Raw genomic sequence first — 9,732 nt, 5'->3', positions numbered from 1 at the left:
CTTAGTGTCCTCTGTAATACATTTTCTATCACAAAAACATTCCTTTAATATAGGCCACTGTGTATTCTTTCCACCTTGTCATAAAGCCCATGTTTGTGGAGGATCTGCTGTGAAACGTTGTAGAGGACCAGTTTGTTTTAGTCTGGCAAATGTGACTCAGCTCTGTACGGAAAACCTACAGAAGCGAAGTGGTGGGCAGGAGCCAGACCTTCAAACGGAGTTTCCCCGTGGGAATCAGGCCTAGAAAATACATACAGACTCTTATGGCTTGCTCTTGCTAGCCATAACTAAAATGGAATTTTGCTAGCCGAAATTCCATCACCTTGGTCTAAAACAACAAATATGTATTATCTAGCTTCAAGGTAATATCCAAAGCTTGTGTGAATTTGCCCAAGGACGGAGCTAATCGGCTCATTGCCATCCCCCTCTGCATGTTACTTTTATTTCCTTGATTGTACCTAAAATGTAGACAATGATATTCTATGTACTAAATAATAAATCTTTCTCTGATGTAAGACCGCAGGACAACCATAAAAGCCTGTCTAGGCAAGGGTCAAGGCACTCCCCTCTTGAGGGAGTGGCCGAGGCACCCATAGGCACTCTCCCCTTGAGAGAGTGGCCGTGCCTGTTCCCTTTTTCTCCACAGGATTGTTGTCGCCTGTGAGTTTATTCTCGTCGTCAGCCACAACAGGTGGACTCTGCTGACCAGGGTCCGCCACAAAACATTCTATCAAAATTTTCTATACTCTCAAAAATAGTCGTGACAGTTCAGTTTTATCCATATTTACAGATATAAGCACTTGGAAATTAGAGTACTTGCCAAGAGTTGACAAGTATCCTATAAAACTACAAAGTTCCTTCTCTTTGTACTAGATACATTTTTTTAAAAGATTTTATTTACTTATTTTTAGAGAGGGGAAAGGAGAGGGGAAGGGAGAGAGATAGAGAGGGAAAGAAACATCAGCGTGTGGTTGCCTCTCATGTGACCCCTGCTAGGGACCTGGCCCATAACCCAGGCATGTGCCCTGACTGGGGAATCGAACAGGCAACGCTTTGACTCGGGCAGGCCGGTGCTCAATCCACTGAGCCACACCAGCCAAGTCTCTAGTAGGTACTTTTAATTTCACTTATTATCCTAGGCACTGGGAATTCAGAATTAAACGAAACCTATGTAGCCTATGGTCTGAGATACCGGACTCTGTACTGAACACTGGGCTAATGGAAGAGAAACACCTCTACATACGTTGGGTTGGCCAAAAAAGTCTGCTTTTTTCGCCCCCGTAAAATAAAAGAAAATGTTCATGTTTACCAACAAGTTTATTGAGTTGGATATTTTGAGTATGTTGGCTATCTCCTACTACTGACTTCTAGTGGGCAGAGCTCAGAGGTGCTGCTACACATCTTCCAATACATAAGACAGCCCCACACCAAAGAATTATTTGGCAAAAATGTCAATAGTACCAAGAAACTTCCCAAACCACTTTTGACATGTTTTCACAGCACCTTCTCCATACACTACACAAATCTTTTTTTTTTCACATTTCAGTTGCATTTTTACCTTCCTTGAAATAATAAAGCGTAATACACCAAAAATGTTGTGTATCTTCTTCCATCTTCAATATTGAAATGGCTGCACAAAAATTCATTGATCTTGATTTTTTTAATGCACACTGATATGACAGCTGTCACAATCCAATCCAACAAAATTGTTTCAAATGATGTTATAGACAGCTAAGCATTACTAGGACCACTGTATGGAAAAAAAATAAACACATTTTTTTGCCAACCCAATAAAACAGCCATTTTCTGAGTTCTAGTAATTCTAAGGGGAGGGTTTTTTTTTTTTTTTCTAGAGCATAGAGATGAGAAGGTCTTGAGGAAGGGGCATTTTATCTAGGGAACAGGACATTCCCACCCTTTCATATGCTTCTGCCTAATTTCCTTTCTCGGTTGGTCTAACAGGATCTCCTATAGCTGCTTTCAACCTTGTCACTACTAACATTTTCTTGCCAGACAATTCTTTTTTTTATTTTTATGTATTTATTTTAGAGAGAAAGGGAGAAAAATAGAGAGAGAGAAACATCCATGTGTGAGAGATACATCAATTGGTTGCCTCTCACACACACCCCAACTGAGGACCTGGCCCACAACCTGCAGTTCAGGCATGTGCCCTGCCTGGAAATTGAACAGGTGACCTTTCAGTCCACAGGCTGGTGCTCAATCCACTGAGCCACACCAGCACAGCTGTTTATTTGGGGGGCACTGTTAAGTGCCCTGTGTCTTGTTTGGCAATATTCCTGGTGGGCCTGTACCCACCAAACACTATTAGAACCCTCAATCTCCTATAGTTGTGACAAACAAAATGTCTTTAGACATTGCCAAGTGTTCCCTAGGGAGCAAACTGTCCCCAGCTGAAACCACTTCCAAAGCCTTACCCTTTACTACTGAGTGTATAACTCAGTAAATTCTTCTCTATGATATTACCATAATAAACAAAACAGAAAAACAGTAGATAGCTTGGAAAATGCATTCGCAAGAGAAGAAATACCGTAATTGGGAAGGGAAGCATTCACTGCGGATTATTATGACAATCTGTAAACTAGCCAGGTAAAAATTAATTAGTAGCCTCACAGAATACATCTCAGATATAATGTCAACAAATCATTAATACTTCAAACCAGAAGGGAAAAGACAGCAGGAAATATTCATCACACCTTAGGAAAGGAAAACATGAGCTCGGGCACAATAAAGGAAATGATCAAGAATCAGTATGTATATTAGGAGGTATATTTGTTAATGATGTTAAAATTAAAACTTCTTGTCCATAAGATTTCAGACACAAAAGTTAAACTCAAACCAGCAAAATGTTTATTGAAAATATGGCCTATAGAGTTGAAGTGCAAATCAGTAAAACCACTTTAGAACTGTTGGCATCAATTACTAAAATTGGAGATATGTTCCCAGACCACTTGCTTTCCAATACCATCCTTCAACAAGAGGAACCAAGGCTCCTTGGAGAAATGGCTGATTTTGGAGCAGGGAGCAGGGGGTGGGGAGCGAAATATTACAAACTGAGCCCAGAGTTTCTTGTAGTGCCAGAAAGTACAGAAAAGAAAAAAATGAGCCATGTCAAAAAGACACAGGAGCCAACCCAAAAGAGGTCCCAATGGTCTAAGTAAACTACAAAGTACCCATGGCTGTTTGTTTATCTAGGAACACGGTCACCTTCGGATCTCCCTAGAACTCAGTTGTAATGGTGTCCCCTGTCCCCACGAAGGAGATCAGCTAGCAATTGTTATGTCTTGCAGCCCCTTTGATTTTTGGTAAAATTTAAGGAAAGCAGAAAGCTACATTTGAAGTCAAGAAAAGGGGCTATTTTCATATTTATGTAGCTGTATTTTTATACTATGTTTGATAACATTCTTTTCTTCATTCTATGTTGTCACCGGATATATTTTTCCCAAAGTGAAGAATTCAGAACACGGGTCTGAGTAGCAATATTGAATTTATAAGATGAGTAGTTGCAAAAATTCAGGGCAAGATAATAAACAATTAGTTCAATATTGGAAGTACTAATATACCCACTGACAATGTTTTTTACTTAACATGTAGAAAATTTCTTAAAACAAGGCAACTTTTAATGGCAAAAAAAGTAAAATAGTTTTTACTATACAAAATAGGTTATGTTAAAATACATCATTTTATTGTCAAAAAATTAATATGCATTTGTAACCTATGGTTTTTGGCTTTATGAACAATTGAAATACAATGTATAAATGAAAAATAATTTCATAATAAACTGGTATATGGAAAAGGAAGGAACCACAGCTAAGAAATACAATAAAATGTCACACTGAGTATATTTTAGCCTTAAGAAACTTAGTATGAGTCCACACTGACATACAGAAATGACTAAATAAATAAATAAGCTGTGTCAGTGGGCAGAGACAAATCTCTCCCAGAAGAATTACAAATATTTTAGGCAGCTCTTTCCTCTTCCAGGAGGTGGATCATACCATACCCTGCCCTCTGCAACCAATCCACCAGTTGTAGGTGATCTACTGCATGGACAAACTTCATAAACACTGCCTTTGCCTGGTGATCAAGGGTAACACTAGTCAGCAGCCATTGTTGACAGCATGTACTATCCATAGGATGTGCTGAGGATGTCACCACTGTGATACTCCTCTCCAAAACCCACAATCCCAGTCTAACAGTAAGAAAAGCATCATAAAAACCCCAAATAAGTACCTGACTAGTACTTCTCAAAGCTATCAAGGCCACCAAAAACAATGAAAGAGGGAGAAACTGCCACAACCCAGACTAAGGAGAAAAGATGACTAAATGTATTGTAATGTGTTATCCTAGGAAGGATCGAAACGCAGGCATACCTCAGAGATATTGTGGGTTTGGTCCCAGACAACCACAATAAGGTAAGTCATAATTTTTTGGCTGGTGGAATCTTGTCTTCAGTTTGTTTAAAAAAAATTGTGAAGCACAATAAAGCTAAGTATACCTGTATAGAAAATGAACTAGGATAAAATAAGCACAACCTGCATTGTGCCTTAATTAATAGTTTTAATTGCCTTAGTTGTTACAAATATACTATAATAACAAAGATGTGATGGGGTATAAGATAATTCTTCTTGTAAATCTAAAACTATTCAAAAAGATATAGTTATTGTTTTTGTTAATCCTCACCCAAAGATATGTTTATTGATTTTAGAGAGAGAAAGGGAGAGAGGGGGAGGGAGGGAGAGAGAAACATTGATCAGCTGCCTCCTGAACACACCCTGACAATGGATTGAACCAGCAACCTAGATATGTGCCGTGACCAGGAACTGAACCCACAACTTTTCGGTGCATGGGATAACACTCCAACCAACTGAGCACCTGGCCAGGGCAAAAATAAATAGTTGTTTTTTACCTGAAGATCTGCATACCCTATAGCCTAGCAATTATACTCCTAAGAATATACCCAACAGAAATGCATGTGCAAGTACACCAAGAGAGATACAAGAATAGTCACAGAAGTGGTGTTTGTCATTCCCATGCACTGGAAAAGATGCAAGAGTTCTCCTATAGCAGAGTCAATAAATAAATTGAGGTAAAGTCATATAATGAAGTCCTAGACGATATTGAAAATATATATTCTGCAGCTACATGCCACTAGAAGGCATCTCAGAAACACCATCAGTGAAAGAAGTCAAGCCCGAAAAGAAGATACACCATATATAATTCCATTTGTAAAAAGATCACTAAAAATTCAAGAACTAAACTATACTGGTTATGGATGCAAGCACAGGAGTTAAAGCCATATTTTTAAAATGGGCTAGAGGTAAGGCAGTAACTACCATGAAAGTCAGTTTAACGGTACCTCTGCAGGGAAGGAGGCATTTGTGATCAGGGAGGTGCCCCTGGGGCTTTTGGACTCTGGCAATGTTCTGTTCCAGCCTGGTTTACATGGATGATCACTTGGTAATCATTCTCCAAGCTGCACATTTATGCTCAATGCACTCTCCTATATGAATTATAGTTTACACTAAAACATGGTTTTAAAAAATATTCATATCACCAGAAAGACATAATATACAACTAGATAAGCAAAGCACTAAAAGCAAACTACTGCCAATAACCTACTTATAAAGAAAAAAAGGCAAACGGCTAACAAGTATTTCAGAAAAAGTTCAAACTTGAGCAGGTATAAAAACTATTATAAACCAGCTGACCGTACTTCACAATAATCAAAATAGCAAAAATAAATTTAAAAAATAATACCATATGAGGGTAAGAATGGTACGGGGCAGATATACTTAGTGTAAATGTTAATTGCTACACCTTTGGAAAGGTGCAAGTCCGCAGCTGTGGAGAGCTTTAAAACTATGCATGACTTTTCAACCAGTAATCCCTCCTTTGGGAAATTATCCAATGGAAAATATCCCAAATACAGAAAAGAAAGTTTTATGCATTGGGGTGTTTAGTTAGAATAGTAAATAACTGTCAACAAATTAAAATTAAATTATGATTAATGAAATACATGCTTAAAAATATGGCACCCTTGATTTTTCTGTCTCAATGACCTCTCCACACAGCAATATGCAACACAGCAGCGTGAAGAGCGTATGGGAGGAATACGAGGATTATAACCACGGAATTAAAACCAAACTTCTCCATTTAAAAAAAAGGTACTAAGAAAATATGCCAAAATATTAACCAAGGTTGTGTTTGCGGTTTAGGACAATTTGTGACAACTTTCTTTAATGGCAATACATTCCTTAAATAAGTGGAACAATAAACAGGCAAAAAAAGGCAATATTAATTTGTCAAAACCCAAAGTGACATAGAGATGAATGCCTGCCACTGTACTCGAATTTGGTGGGTGGGAAGCTCATTAGTAACCTCTGCAGAGAAAGCAATTTAAGCCACTGCTGGGAGAGACCAAGGGTGGTAAAGCCCCACTTTTATTAATAGAGCGTGACTCCATGCAGGGCGCAAGCAAGTGCTATTCTTTCTAGAACTGTAATAGGAAGGAGAGAAACTGGTGGCATGCAGCACAGGGACTGTTAAGTTTTAGGCTGTTTTGTCTTCAATAAGAGAGCAGCCTGGAGGACGCACAGGTGGAGGGAATTTTCTCGCACTGGATGACCAACACGTGCTTTGGGTAGGGATGAGCGAGGTGTGCCCGAATTCACCAGGACTAGTGAAAGTGAGAATAATCGTAACACCTGAACTCAGGCCACACTAGGTCCCCACCCAAAGTGGATTCCTTTTGCATGTCCTCAACACAGTCCTGGGCTCCCCGCCTCAACAGTTGACCACAGCCTCGCCCAAGGGAAGTGCCCTCTCCTGCCCGGTCTCTGCCTGCGCCCACACTCACCCGCAAGCCACTAGCGTTCTTCACCCCGAGGGGTCCTGTAATATTCCGCCCCCCCCGCCCCTTGAGCCTTAGGCCCGTGGTCTGCATCTCTGTCTCCCACACATTACATGGGCTCTCAAAGACTCTCACGTAATCTAACTTCCTATTTGGGAGTGAGCAAAACACACCTGGAGAAAAGGAGAGTCATTCCATACCTGGGGTCACAAACAGCGCCAGCGACGAAGGTTAATTTCCAGCACTGAAAGCCACGAACCAAAAAGTGAAAGGAAAAAGTGAGAGGAAGAACTCAACTGGCACCTACTGGTTATACCAAAGGGGAACTTGGCTTTTTGGTCCTTACCGCCCGATCTCCCTACTCCGCCGCGGGCAGAGCAAACACGCAGAGCAAACGCATTAAGTGTCTTCCGTGGGCCGTGGCGCTTGTAGACAGACCCTCCAGGCCAGCCCAGAGAAGCTCTCTTCTCATTGGCTGACCTGGCAAGGGGTTGATCCCTACATCCGGCCTGAGCTGGGGACTCGCTCCACCACGCACAGCTTTCGGAAAAAGATACATTGTTCAATATAGGATCCTATGCACGCAGTTCAGCTGGGGGTGCAAAGCCGTTTTCCTTTCCTGACAACCAATAACATGTGTGGAAGAGAGGGTCTAGGGGTTGGACCCTAGCTTCTGTTGACATTTCCCAGACTGGCTAAGACGCAATAAACAGCATTCCTTTTTTCGTCCATCCTTGTAATTACTGAGCACTTAATTTGTGTTTGGCAGTTTTCTGGACTCTCTCTAGCAGTTAACAAAACACGCGAAGTTTTGCTTTCTGCCTCCGCCACACCTCCCGTGGAGCTTACATCGCATTGAATGATAGCAGATACTGAGCAATGAATGTCAGCACAGCACATAGTGATCACTGCTGTGAAGAAAAACCGAGTGGACTAAGGGACCTAGTGCAGGGGATGTGGGCCAGGTGGTAGACCGTACTTCTCGTCCGGTGGAAAGGGAACACGTTCTATGGGGGTAGCATTTGCGGAAAGCGAGGGTGAGAGCCATGCAGTTATCTGGGAGATGGACAATTGCAGGAGGAAATATCAAGTGTGAAGGCCCTCAGGTAAGAGCCTGCTTGATATGAGAAACATTTGAGTTAAGTCAGGCACCATGATCACCATGGCTCTGTGTTGCCATATGGATAATACAATTTCATTCAAATGCCACATGACTAGAACCGCTCCTGTGTGAATTTATGGGGCCTCAAAGATGGCTTAGGTCCAGCTGCTTCAGTAGATAGAATTTCCTCTCAGATAAGAGGACTCTAGATCAAATGCAAACATGTGTGTTCTCCTAAGAAGGCTTCTTTTTTCTCAGGGTAATCCATTCCAAAGACCTTTTCCAATTGACATAGCTCCAAGATTTGGGAGATTCAAGAGTTGTCCACAATCTTGTTCAAAGTAGCATTTCTCCAGCTGTAATCTTCATAGAGAGCTGTAAGCCTTATTGGAGGAGTAGGAGCCAGTATTCATCGGCATTAAACAACTGTATCCTTTAGACAACTGATACTAAGGGCTCAGGCATGCTAATTAGCAAGATGGATCTGGTAATCTCAATCACAGTTGGAAATCAGAACCGTAGATTAATGTATTTTTGGACTATAAGATGCACTCCCTCCACCGCGCCCCCCCCCCCAAATTTGGGAGGAATAATGGTTGTTAATGCTGCTGTTGAGTTTTGTTTACATTTACATTGGTGAAATATTATGTTATTTATGTTATTAAATATTTTACCACATTTTTTGCTTCAAAAATTTTTTTCTATTTTCCTCCCTTAAAACCTAGGTGTGTCTTATGGTGTGAAAAATACAGCTATAAAATTCATGTAAAAATTAACTCAAAAGAATAACCAATAGTGTAGAAATAAAAAAACAAGGTAAACTCTCTTGGTTTGGGCTCCAGACAACTATTTTAAATGCTTATATAATAGCCATTGAAGTAATGAACTGAATATTATGCTCACAGTACATACATACATCTTTGAAAGCTATTAATGTTACAGGTTTTGGTTCTAAAACCATTTTTAACATGCTTATGAAACCATAAACTGGAACATATTTATTTAATAAAAATAAAAAACTGAGACTTAATTTTAGAAGCTGAAAATCCCAAACTGCACCTTAAAAAATGAATTAAATAGTTTTCATTTTAATTTACATATATTTGACCATATTTAATTTTACACAAACACTTAAATTTTACAATATCATACATTTGAATGCATTTTTTGGCTTCTTTTTCCTTTTGATTTAGCTCTTCCATGGAAAGCAGCCCTTGTGGGGAGTATCATTTGCTCCTAATTGCATTATTCTTATAAAAAATTCTGTTTTGTCTCTTCTCTATTACTTTTGCTAAAAGTCATTTTTTAGACCTTCTTTTTCTAAAAATGATTAAATAATAAATGGAAAATGCAAATCTTTTAAATTAATAGTTACTAGTAGCAAAAGGCATCTCAGAAAAATCTTAAAGTTGTCTCCTCATAAAACTATACTAATATGGTACAATGTTAATAAGGGCAATTACAAGCACATTCATCAGCTGAAGATGAGGATGACAAAGCTTATAATTAGTTTTTGTTAATTTTCTAGGGACACAGAAATGTGTGCTTTAAAATCAGGATATATGTTTCTATATACCTCTTAAATCAAGATTTTTAATTATACTATTTGACTTCAGCATGGCCTTATTATTTTGTTTTTTGTCTCCTAGATCTAATTCTGACACAAATGTATTAAATTTTCCTACAGAACTGTATTTTTAAATTGAGTTCTCAAATTTATACAATTTTGCCCTGTGTATTTAGCAGGTTTAATACTATT

The sequence above is a fragment of the Sturnira hondurensis genome, unplaced genomic scaffold (genome assembly GCF_014824575.4).
Source record: "Sturnira hondurensis isolate 20B ecotype Veracruz unplaced genomic scaffold, ASM1482457v3 Scaffold0016915, whole genome shotgun sequence".
Classification (NCBI taxonomy): domain Eukaryota; kingdom Metazoa; phylum Chordata; class Mammalia; order Chiroptera; family Phyllostomidae; genus Sturnira; species Sturnira hondurensis.
This window is presented reverse-complemented; position numbering follows the sequence as displayed.